Source organism: Ricinus communis, chromosome 3 (genome assembly GCF_019578655.1).
Source record: "Ricinus communis isolate WT05 ecotype wild-type chromosome 3, ASM1957865v1, whole genome shotgun sequence".
NCBI lineage: Eukaryota > Viridiplantae > Streptophyta > Magnoliopsida > Malpighiales > Euphorbiaceae > Ricinus > Ricinus communis.
In genome coordinates this window covers 19,400,229-19,412,755 of record NC_063258.1, presented here as the reverse complement: position 1 = coordinate 19,412,755, position 12,527 = coordinate 19,400,229, and the positions used below count along the sequence as shown (strand labels likewise).

At 36.0% G+C, this 12,527-nt stretch overlaps 1 non-coding gene across 1 annotated transcript; it reads left to right on the top strand.

The window, feature by feature from the left end:
- Positions 1-1,542: 1,542 nt before the first annotated feature.
- On the top strand, positions 1,543-1,648 carry LOC125369702. The gene has a single exon (XR_007215378.1). It is a non-coding gene; the product is annotated as a small nucleolar RNA R71 (small nucleolar RNA).
- Positions 1,649-12,527: the final 10,879 nt, after the last annotated feature.

Here is a 12,527-nt window from a genome sequence, read left to right as displayed (position 1 = left end):
TAATAATCGATTAAAGATAAGGATAATTAACTAGCCGGATTAAGAATTAACAAAGCTTAATAGAGGCGGATTAAAGCTTAATGCTAATTTAAGAATCAATCGTTAGGAAGAGATTCCAACTTTAGGTTATTAGGTTTAGGAATTCGGTTATCTCGAGAGAGAAACCGAATTGATTAAGAATTCGTCCACGGGTAGCATAATTAGACTCACCGATCCTTTATCTTTTGTTTGATTGCCAACTAGTTTAGATTCCCTTTCGGTTTGTCTTCTTGTCTTGATTATTTCACTTATCAATTACTCCTGCATCTCCCTTAGAACTTAGCTTGTAGTTAATAGTTAGTTTAGAATTTATTCATCATCCATTTTAGGTTAATATAACAAAGAACAAAGGAGTAACTCTGGGCTTTCGCTTTCCCGAGGAATACGACCTTGATACTCGCCATTAGTGCTAGACTGCATCGATAGGTACACTGCCTTAGATTGTAGCTAACATGAGTAGCACACATCATATGTCCTTTAAGAACTTAGCATACATCGGCATCTGCTCCAATGCATCAATAAAGGGCAAGTTAATATGCAGTTGTCTAAAAATATCTAAAACTTATCGAATCGCTCTTTCGCTCGCTTGTTTATCTCTAGCAGGATAAGGAATCTTAGGTTGATATTCCCTGACTGGAATTGATTTCACCTTTTGTCCCTCAGGTTCCCTAACCTTACTGCTTGCCTTAATCTGTACATCAATAGTGGCGTCATCAAAAACAGGCTTAGAAGGAGCTGAAACTAACTTACCTCAACGCACAGTGATGGCGCTCCTTGCTGCCTCTCAGACAACATCTTAGAGATTTGGCCAATTTGGGTCTCCAAGTTCTGAATCGAGGCCTGCTGGTTCCTAAGTGCACTATCAGTTTGTTGGAACCTCATCTCCGTAGACGTCACAAACTTCATCATAAGCTCCTCTAAATTTGACTTCTTTTCCGGTAGAGGAGGAGCTTGTGCAGTCCAGTGAATGTTACTGATGAAGTCTCCGAAAACCAGTGGACCACAGAGCGTTATTGTTCCTCCAATCAAGTTGGGATGATTGCGCCACCCGTGGTTGTATGTATTCGTAAGGATCGTTCGCTACCTTGGGGCATTCCCATATAATTAACCTGTTCAACATCAAAAGACATAGCGAATTAGATGGAAAAGTAGTAGAGGATGAAGCAAACATACCTCCCATGATGCGACCGTAATGCGGGCCACCACAAAACTTCGCAGCCAACGTTCATTTGCATGAACCGGCATCCTGAGTTGGTCGATCTTCTTGGCTAGAAGCTCCACTTGAGCTCGCCAAGGTTGTAGAGTCCACTTGGTTGACCACTCCCTATCTTCCTGGTCGGCTCTTAGAGGATTGCCATTGATAGTTGTTCATGGCCATTTCCTCTATCAAGTTCTGAGCCCGCCGGGCTCTTATTGTTTAGCGCCCCACCGCCGCAAAGCATCCACCATCCGCCTCGTTGTAAGGTTCAACCCGTAGAAGGTCCGAACTGCATCCACACCGGCAATCCGTGATGTGGGCAGATCTTAAAAGAACTTTAAATCTCTCCCATGCATCGTACATGCTTTCATCATCAAACTGCACAAAAGAAGATATGTCATTTCTAAGTTTAGCAGTTTTAGCAGGAGGAAAATACTTATATAAAAATTTTTCGGCCAACGCCTTCCAGGTGGTGATCGTCTGTTGTGGAAGAGATTGCAGCCATCTCTTTGCTCTGTCCCTCAAGGAAAATGGAAACAATCTCAGTCGAATGCATCATCGGTTGTTCCATTTATTTTGAATGTGTCACAAATCTCCAAAAAGTTGGAGATATGTGCATTGGGATCCTCGCTGGGCAATCCTCCAAACTGCACGCTTTGTTGGATCATCTGGATAACATTGGCCTTTATCTCAAAATTGTTGGCCGCTACAGCAGGTCTGACTATACTAGTTTTCGTCCCATCCAAAGATGGTCGAGCAAACTCGTACATCGTCCTCTGATCCTCATCGGCGTGGGGGTCATGATTTTCCATCGTGTCTAATCTATCCACAGGTACCTCAACCTCAATCTCCTCCTCTTCTAATTGCAACCTCTTCCTTAAGAGTCTGAGGGATCGTTCTGGATCAGATAGAGGCTCTATAAGATTCGAGTTTGAGCTCCTGGTCATAAACTACCTGAAACCGAAAGTCCACACAACCACCGATCAACAAAAATAATATAATAATAAATAATAATAAAAATAAAGAATAAATGAATAAAACAAATAATGACTAAATTAACACAAAAACAATTCACTCTAGTTCACGGTTATAGTCCCCGGCAACGGCGCCAAAAACTTGATGGGCTCTTTATGCAACCTACACCTAAGGCAGTGAACCTACCGATGCAGCCTAGCACTAGTGAGTATCAAGGTCGTATCCCTGGAGATCGGGTGAACCTAGAGTTACTATCTAGTCTGAAATAGGGTGTGAAAGTTCTAACATACCAGCTAATGGTTATGAGTGCAATTAAGTAAATGAAGGACAACAATGGACAATTAAAAGACAATTGTAAAGAGAGAAATAAATCCAAAAGGGAGCCTAAGTGATGGAATTCTAAAGATGAATTTTATGGATTGCCGATCTTGCTTACCCGTGCCTAAATCTTGAATTGAATCCCGGTTCCTCTCTCGAGCTTACCGGATTCCTAAACCTGCACTAACCTAATGGAATCTCTTCCTATCAGATTACTACAAATTAGCATTAAGTATGATTTAAGACTATTAAGAGTTGTTAGTTCTTAATCCGGTGAGTAAATCAACCTCATCTCTAAGTGTTAACTACCAGTCCTTACTATTCAAAATCCAGTTGTAACAAGCATTTCTCAATGTCAAGAAACAACCTAATAAACAATTAATCCAACGTCTCAAATTAACTGCATCAAACTTTTATTACTGAATAGCAAGAAGATTGCAAGAATGACAATTATAAAAAACTAACAATTAAGCATAATCCATCAACAAAGGTGAACCCTAATGGATTCAAAAGATCTAGCTGCTCATGTTCTTAGTCAAAGCAATTAAAGAACAAAATAAGGAAAAACAAATTAAAGGTATGTACACCCTTCTCTTTCAAGCTGAATGAGAAACCCTAAATTTGCAAATTCAAAATCTCAAACCCTAGTTGCCTCTTGAATGCTCCCAAAGTTTGTCTTGATCTTCAATCGATGTTGGAATAAGTGGAATCCCCCCTTCAATTGATGAAAATTGATCTCTCCAGGTCTACAATTGATGTATAGGAAATATTTGATTAAGTGTGTGTCTTGGAATTGAGTCCAAAAATCGTCCTCTTCAATTAGAATTCAAAATCGCCTATATAGTTGATTCAAGACGGCCGAGTCCAGTCAGGCTGAACTGTGGAGTCTCAGGCCGGCCGACTCCTTCCAAACTGTGCCCAAGGCGGTGCTAATCCAGCACAGGCCGTGCTGGAGGTTGTGGTGGCTACGGAAGTCGTGCTGAAATGGCATAATTAGGGATATCCTCTTGATAATTCAAGACGGCCGGAGTGCAGGCCGTGCTCAACCCTCGGGGTGCTTATTCTCGCCCAATTTGATGGATTTTGCTCCGTATTCACACGTATTTCCCTCGATTACTGATGGTGTCCTTAGAAAATGACCTGAAACGAAAAAGGGAAACAAAAGACAGATGATTCTAGCATAAAACGGGATAATCATGCATAAAAAAGTGAACAATCGGGCATGAAAACATGTGTAGTATGATGCTTATCATTTATTCATCTTTGATTTTTTTATTTATTTATATTTAGCTTCTAGTTTCTTCTTCATGTGGAATTCACGCTTTTGCACTATAAAAACCGCATCCAACCAAATAGTTGACGGTAATTAGTATATTATTTTAGTTTTCTACCTTGCAAATAATTAAGTTATGGGTTCTTTCAAAAATTTTGTGGACTTATCAACACTCACACTACCGAGCATAGACTTATCCATTGTGTTCTTCCTTTCTTTTGTGTTCTTTGTCTACCCTTATGTTTAAATCAATTTGATTTGACTTCTAATTTAGTCTTTGAATTTTATTTTGCTATTCTAGTTTCTTCCTAAACGTGTAAAGGAAGTTAAGGTTGTATCTTTGGCAATTTAAACACACTAGCCGAATGGTTCAAGTTAATGAATATTTTTATTATTGATTCCGTTGAGAGAATGCAATTCTTGGTTCTTCTAAGAACTTATGAACTTATCAAGACTTGTTCTTATGGCATTCTTTGAGACTTATCACTGATCTTCTTTCTAATCTTGAGACTTATCATGAATCTAACTTTAGACGTTTTCGACAATAATTTCACAACGTGTTTCTTGCAAAATCCATCAAGAATCACATCATTTGGTATCAAGACATAGGCTCAAAATCAAGTTTTATTTATCTTTTGATATCTTCCTTATTTATATGTTAAAATTTTGTCTTACAACCTTAATTTCTTTTTTCTTTCACCCATTCCTTTGAAAACCTAGCTGCCATCTATCATCCATACACCAAGTCTGAAAGTTTGATCCTTCAATTCATGTTCTTTGTTTCTTTGATTCAAGTTTAGTTATTTCAATTTAGTTATTGATAAAAAAACAAAGAAAAATAGAGAAAAGAAAAGAAAAGAGAGGAATAGTATAAGTAAGAAAGTTTCGGGTCTTCAAAGAAAATTCAAGTTTGTTATATTTCTTCATTTGTGAGTATTGATATTTTATTCAAGTTATTGAGGCTATCTTGTTTATCATTTATTACTACGGTATATCACTACCCTCACACCATACTTGTTATTTTACTTTTACCTTAACATTCTCCTTTGAACCGCTTTTCTTAAAAACGTGCTACTTAAGCTTTATAAAGATTTTGAGTGATTAGTATCAATTGAGCTCTAAAAAGGCTGTTTTGATTAAGAAACACTTAGTTCTTACAAGAACTACATAAAAGATTTAGAGTGGAAAAAGGTAATAGTTGTCACTCTAAAAGAGGGTAAAAGTCAATTTGTGTGAAACACGAGAATGTGACCCTTTTTTACTACAAACACGTAATAGAGTGTGTGAGGAACAATAAATTTCTTTATTTGCAGATTTGCATAATGTCTCAAAGTAAAGATAAAGGGATTACGGAGGAGGAGTCAGAGAACGTGGACCTAAAATTGTACATGAAAGCTATACAAGGGACCTTGGAACGGCTCAATCTAAGGTTCAAGAGCATGGATGAGAGGTTGGAGAGAGTGAAGTCAAGTTCCAAAGGGGGCATCCTAGGCATGTCAACCAATATAATGGGAGGCCGAGGTACACCCATGACATGGACCACGGAGAATATGATTACGATGACTTTGAAGAGGTGGAACATGGGTCTAATGCAATACCGGGACAGATTTGATAGTGATGAAAGAGGAGCAAGGAGAGTAGATGGGAACTTGGGAAATATTAATATGAAAATCCCAATTTCTTAAGGGAAGAGCGATCCCGATGCTTACCATGAGTGAGAAAAGAAAGTGGAGCTTGTGTTCGATTGCCATAACTACTCGGAAGAGAGAAAGGTAAAACTTGTTGCTGTAGGATTTACTAATTATGTGATTATTTGGTGGGATTGACTTGTGATAAGTAGGAGGAGGAATCGAGAGCGTCCTATTTCCATAGGGGAGGAGATGAAAGTTGTGATGAGGAAATGTTTTATTCCTTAATATTATCACAGAGAGTTGCACAGTAGATTACAATGTCTAGTGCAAGGATCCAAGAGTGTTGAAGAATATTATAAAGAAATGGAGATTGCAATTATTCGGGCTAACATGGAAGAAGACCACAAAGCAACAATGGTAAGGTTATTGCATGAATTGAATCGAGACATATCTAATGTGGTTGGGCTTCAACACTATATGGAGATGGAGGATATGTTGCACATGGCCATGAAGATTGATAGATAATTGAAAAGCAAGAGTGCCAAAACCAATTCGGCCTCAACTTTCCTATGGAAGTCGAATTGGATGAAAGATGTAACGCCTGCATTTTCTCATCATACATATTATGTGCATTTACATTTAATCATTGGGCAAATGATGCTATATTAATAATATTTTTATTTTATGAGAATAGATATATATTAATTATTAGTAGAGAATAAGAAGCATGATATTAGATTATTAATTTAAATAAGTTGATTAAATACTTGGGTTATGTGTATTAAGCCTTAAGACTTAATTGAACCAATAGTTGAAGGTTTGGTAAATAGATTGGACTTAAATGACACAATTGAAAGTTAGTATCTATGTATAGTTAGTAAGAATTAAACTAGGAATGATAAGACTAATTTTAGTAGGTGGTAGCATTATGAATTACGAGCTGTCAATTAAGAGATTAATCTTGAAAATTGGAACCATGAGCAAGCTCATTTTACCTCTTCATTTCTCTAAAATTCGTAGCTAGCCAAAAATCTAAAAATTGGAACAAGAGAGAGGAGTGAAATACCAAAAAAAACCTAAAATTAAGACAGGGTTTTACCAATTATTGAAGGAGCCAAGCTAAAGCTAAAGGATTTGAGCACATTAGCAATCCAAAAGCTGAAATTGGTGAGTTGTTACTTGAGTATTATTAATTTGTAATTAGGGTTCTTGATTATAAATTGGGAAAAATTCAATTGATGCTTTCTTAATTAATTAATGGTCTGATTATCCTAAATTAATAGAGTATAGAATGATTGCACAGAAATTATGCTGAATTTAAGCTTAAATTGAGCAAATAGATTACTGCTCGGGTACATCAAGCTGTATGACCCTTGCTCAGTAATTTTGGAATAATTAAATCTATAAAAGTCGGAATTGAGTAATTCTTCTTGGATATGAAACTATACACATAAAGGTATATGTCTATTTAATATGAGATGTTTATATTAAGCCAATTTTTCCCAACAATAAATATACTTTGGTACTAAATTTTGTCCAAAAAACATAGATGTTGGAGATTAGTCTTATGCTATTTATTTGATATTAATTTGAGTTGAATTGGTATATAGCTAGATGGATCATGTTTCTATGATAGTAAAACAGTAGTTGAGAGTCTAAGAGGAAGAGTTAGACCTATGAATTAGAAATGGGATGGTATTCTAATGCATTAGCACTAGCATTTACATGAATATTTGGAATATGCATGAAATGTGAATTGATGAATGTATTAACAGGAACTCAAAGACCTAGAAAGGAAGTGGTGGAGAAAGGAGGTCCTTCTATGGTGAAGGAATAAGTGTATTTTGAGTAAGTAAATAGTTAATATTTGGCATATTCATATATTTAATCAAATGTTCTGCGGATGGTTATATTTGCTTAATATGATGTTATGTTTGAATGAATGAGATGGAAATGATTGGTGTTGAGTGGAACAATTATTATTGCTTGAATGTGATATAAGTGAAATGATTTAACTGTAATGTTAAGTGTGTATGCACATGTGAATGGTGGATTTCCTTATGAAAAAAAAAAAAATATATATATATATATATATATATAAAGCCTCGGGAGGCTAAAGCTTAGAGAGGCTATAAAAGTGTGCATTGTGAGGATGAGGCGGAGCAGCTTACGTGCGTGATAAGTGAGGATGAGGCGGAGCAGCACATTAAAGGGGATCCACGAGCCATGAGAACTAACCATAATTGTTGAATTGTATTTTCTTATGATGGTTGTAATGAATTGAGTAGAATGGTATGAACTTATGCGTAAATTATAAATCATGGTAAGTTATGTGATTGAGTGGAATTTATATTAAGTGTATGTGATATAAATTATGTTGATTATTTATTTACTCAGTTGGAGGTTCACCCTTCCAAAATTGTTTTTCATAGTGCATCAGTTGGTTGTATCTGGGGTCTAGCATTTAGCAGTTCTGTCAAGTTGGGCCAGTTTTGCAGAGTCTTTTCCTGATGCATTTTGTATGTAGTTATGTAATGTATATGGAAGTGTGCCTTGTAAGGTATAAGAAGATGTTTTGAATACTTGTTAAATGATGTTTAAGTATAATCATATGTTTATATGTTAATAATCTTGTGTTTTGATTCTTAATAATCTATATTTTGACCTATTTACATATAGTATATAGTCTATGATGCTTGTATGCCACCTGGCAAATATATGTTGGTTAGTATGTAACGGGGGTATTACCTTTAGTGGTATTAAAGCAGGGATTAGATTCATTGGGAGTAGATTCATGTTGCACATTAAGCATATGACATATGCTCTTTAAACTTGACTGAGTGTTTGCAGTTCATATATAAATGGAGAGACAAGGAGAACACACAGCTGACCTAGATGAGTCATTAGAGTCTGCATGGTCATGAAAATGCATCTGAACATGATCAACACGATGCCACATTTTGAAAATGCTGCACAACCGAATGTATAAAATTTTATGGAATAGTTTATGGATTTTCTGATGCAAAGGGTAGCTTGACAACAAGGACCGGCACCTCAAGCTCAACAATAAGAGACCGTGATAGATAAGAATTATGAAAGGGTTAGGGAACAAGGTGCTAATGTTTTTCAGGGTACTACTGATCCTGCTGAGGCTGAAGAATGGTTAAGAAATACAGAAAGGGTGTTGGACAAATTTAATTGCACATCAGAACAGAGGCTTCTATATGAAGTGTCTTTAATAGAAAAAGATGCACTTGATTGGTGGGAAACAATTCCAAGAAGCAGAGATCGACCAATGACTTTGATTTAGAATGATTTCTTGAGAGAATTTGCTAAGAAGTATACTCTATAAATTTATAGAGATAGAAAGAAGCTTGAATTTCTTTAGTTGAAGCATAATGACATGTCAGTTGCACAGTATAAAGTTTAGTTTATGAGATTATCTAAGTATGCACTAGAAAAAGTAGCCAAAGAAGAACTGAAAAGGAAGAAGTTTGACGTAGGTTTGAGGCTTGACATTCGTAAGAAAATGGTAGTGAAACCTCATGATTATATTGCCTCAATTGAAGCTACTTTGAGAGCTGAAGAAACATCACTCGAGAGGAATACTATGGAATCTAAAAAGAAGAAAATCACTGGTACTTATGGTAATCCTCCAAGAAAAATTAGTACTTCTTCATTCAGAGGCTCTGGTTCATAAAGGAGTAGTTATCATGGACGAGGGTTTGGTGGTCAATTTAGTAGATCCTCCATAGTACCTTATAGTAGAGGTGGATACAGTTCATCTAGATTTGGGGGAGGACAAGCTTCGGCTAGTAGAGGGTCTGCTCCTGTTTGTCCTACGTGCAACGGGAGACATATTGGAGAATGTTGGGGACCTAGACCAATAGTAAGTTTCACTTATAATAGGCTAGGACATTATTCTAGATTGTCCTGTGAGAAGAAATAATGTTGGAAAATCTTATATAGTGGGTTAGAGTAGTGTTGGTGAAAATGTTCCAGTTGGTTCAGGCAGAGGCAGAGGAGGTTTGACTATTTCAGCAACACCATTAAAACATATTGGTCAACCTCAGGCACAAGCTAGAGTATTTGCTACTACTAGAAGTGAAGCATTTGTAGCACCTGAAATTGTACTTTTATACTTTTTGATCATGATTATGATGCACATGTTCTTATTAATCCTATATCCACATGTTCATTCATATCACATGATTTCGCATCGCGTGTTCATGGTAATATAGAGGCATAGGGTTATGATATATATGTATCTATTCCTACTATGGGTATTATCACAGTAAATAAGGTAGTGAGATCAATATCCTGTAGTATTAGATGGTGTCAAACTACATGTAGATTTGATTGTTATTAATCTTATAGAGTTTGATGTTATCTTGGGGATGGATTGGTTGTCAAGACATCATGCTATTATTGATTGTAAAACGAAAGAAGTGGCTATGGAAATACAAGTAGAAATAAAAATAGTAATTATGGGTGAAAGGAAGACAATTCCTAATTGTTTGATTTTAGCAGTGACTGCATGTCAGTTAGTTAAAGATGGATGTGAAGCATATCTGATTAGTTTTGTAGATACTACTGAGGTCAGTCCAGGGGTATCAGATGTTTCAGTGGTCAGATTTCTTAATGTATTCTTAGATGATATGCCTAGTTTGCCACCAAATCGAGAGGTTGATTTTGAGATTGACATCATCCCTGGTGCAGCACCTATCTCCATTGCACCATACAGAATGGCTGGAATTGAAATAATTGAAGAAGCAATTAGAAGAGTTGCTTGATAAAGGTTTCGTTAGGCCAAGTAGTTCACCTTGGGGAGGACCAGTTCTGTTTGTGAAGAAAAAGGTTGGCAGTATGCGATTATGTATCGATTATAGGCAATTGAATAGAATTACAATGAAGAATAAATATCCATTGCCGAGAATTAATGATTTGCTTGATTAGTTAAAAGGTGCAACTATGTTCTCTAAAATTGATTTAAGATCAGGTTATTCGCAACTCCGGGTTGAAGAGAAATCTATTGCCAAGACAACATTCAGAATAAGGTATGGGTATTATAAATTCATTGTGATGCCATTTGGGTTAACAAATACTCCTGCTGCTTTTATGTAATTGATGAACAAGACTTTCCAATCATATTTAGATCACGTTGTTATTGTGTTCATCCATGATATTCTAATTTACTCTATAAGCCCAGAATAGCTTGAACAACACTTGAGAATTATTTTACAGATTTTGAGGGAAAAAACAATTGTATGCAAAATTCAGCAAATGTGAGTTTTGGATGGAGGAAATTGCATTCTTGGGGCATATTTTTTCTAGAGATGGAGTGCAACCAGATTCAGTAAAGATTAAAGCAATTACTACTAGACCAATACTTGCATTGCCATATGAAAATGGAGGTTATATTGTATATACTGATGCTTCTAGGCAAGGACTTGGATGTGTCTTAATGCAGCATGGGAAGGTTATAACTTATGCTTCAAGGAAATCAGGACCTCATAAGCTTAATTTTCCTACACATGATCTTAAATTAGCAGCCATTATACATGCAAGATATGGTGACATTATTTATATGGGGAGACATTTTAAATATTTTCTGATCATAAGAGTTTGAAATATATCCCAATGCAAAAAGAGTTGAATTTGAGACAACGAAAATGGATTGAGCTTCTGAAGGATTATGATTGCACTATTAATTATCATCTTGGAAAAGCTAATGCTGTTATTGATGCTTGAAGTAGGAAGACAGTGGAACATTTTTCAAGTATGATTTATTACAACGTGGACAATCTAGTTGCACTTAGAGCTATGGATGTGAAGTTTTATGTTTATGACGATGTTCTGTTAGCCACATTACAAGTGAAGCCTTTGATTGGAGATAAAATTAATGATGCACAGTGTGAAGATTCTTATTTGCAAAAGATGAAGCGTAGAGCACAAGAAGGAAAGAATATACAATTTGTGTTGAGAGATGATGGTGTCTTATTGAATGGAAAACGTATATGTGTACCTAATGTAGGAGATTTTAGAAAGGAAATCATGCATGAAGTGCACTATGCACCTTATGCAATGCATCCTGGAAGTATAGAAATGTAGAAAAATTTGAAGCCTTATTATTGGTAGTCGACAATGAAGGATGTGGTAGAATTTGTGAGTAAGTGTTTGACATGTCAGCAAGTGAAAGGCAAGCATCAGGCACCTGCAAGTAAACTTCGTTCTTCATTTATACCTGTGTGGAAGTGGGACAAGATTACTATAGATTTTGTTATGGGATTGCCGCATACATTTAACAAGCATGATGCTATTTGGGTAATTATTGATCGATTTACTAAATATGCTCATTTCTTACATGTGAAGCAAACAGATTCACTTGATAAGCTTGCTGAATTGTATAATTTTGAGATTGTTAGATTGCATGGTGTGCCTATATCTATTGTATCAGATAGGGATCCAAGATTTACTTCTCGTTTCTCGGAGAGTTTGTAGAAAGTGTATGGTACTAAGTTTCATTTAAGTACAACTTTTCATCCTCAAATAGATGGGCAATCAGAAAGAACTATTCATACATTAGAAGATATGATGAGGGCTTGCGCAATTGAGTTCAAGGGTAACTGGGATGATTACTTACCGCAGATGGAATTTGCGTATAATAAAAGTTTTCATTCAAGTATCGGTATGGCTCCATATGAAGCTTTGTAGGACAAGAAATGTAGGATTCCAATATGCTGGGATGTTGAAGGTTTAGAATAGCTTGAAGGTCCAGAATTGGTACAAGAAACAGTGGATAAGGTAGAGATAGTTAAGAAGAATTTGAAAGTAGCACAAAACAGATAAAAGATTTATATTGATTTGCACCGAAGGGAAATGGAATATGTTATGGGTGATAAAGTTTTCTTATGGGTATCACCATGGAAAGGAATATTAACATTTGGTAAACAAAGGAAATTGAGTCCAAGGTATATAAGACCTTATGAAATTATTGAGAGAGTTGGACCATTAGCATATAGGTTAACATTACCTGTAGAGTTGTCTTCTATTCATGATGTTCTTCACGTTTCTATGTTGAGGCGATATAGAT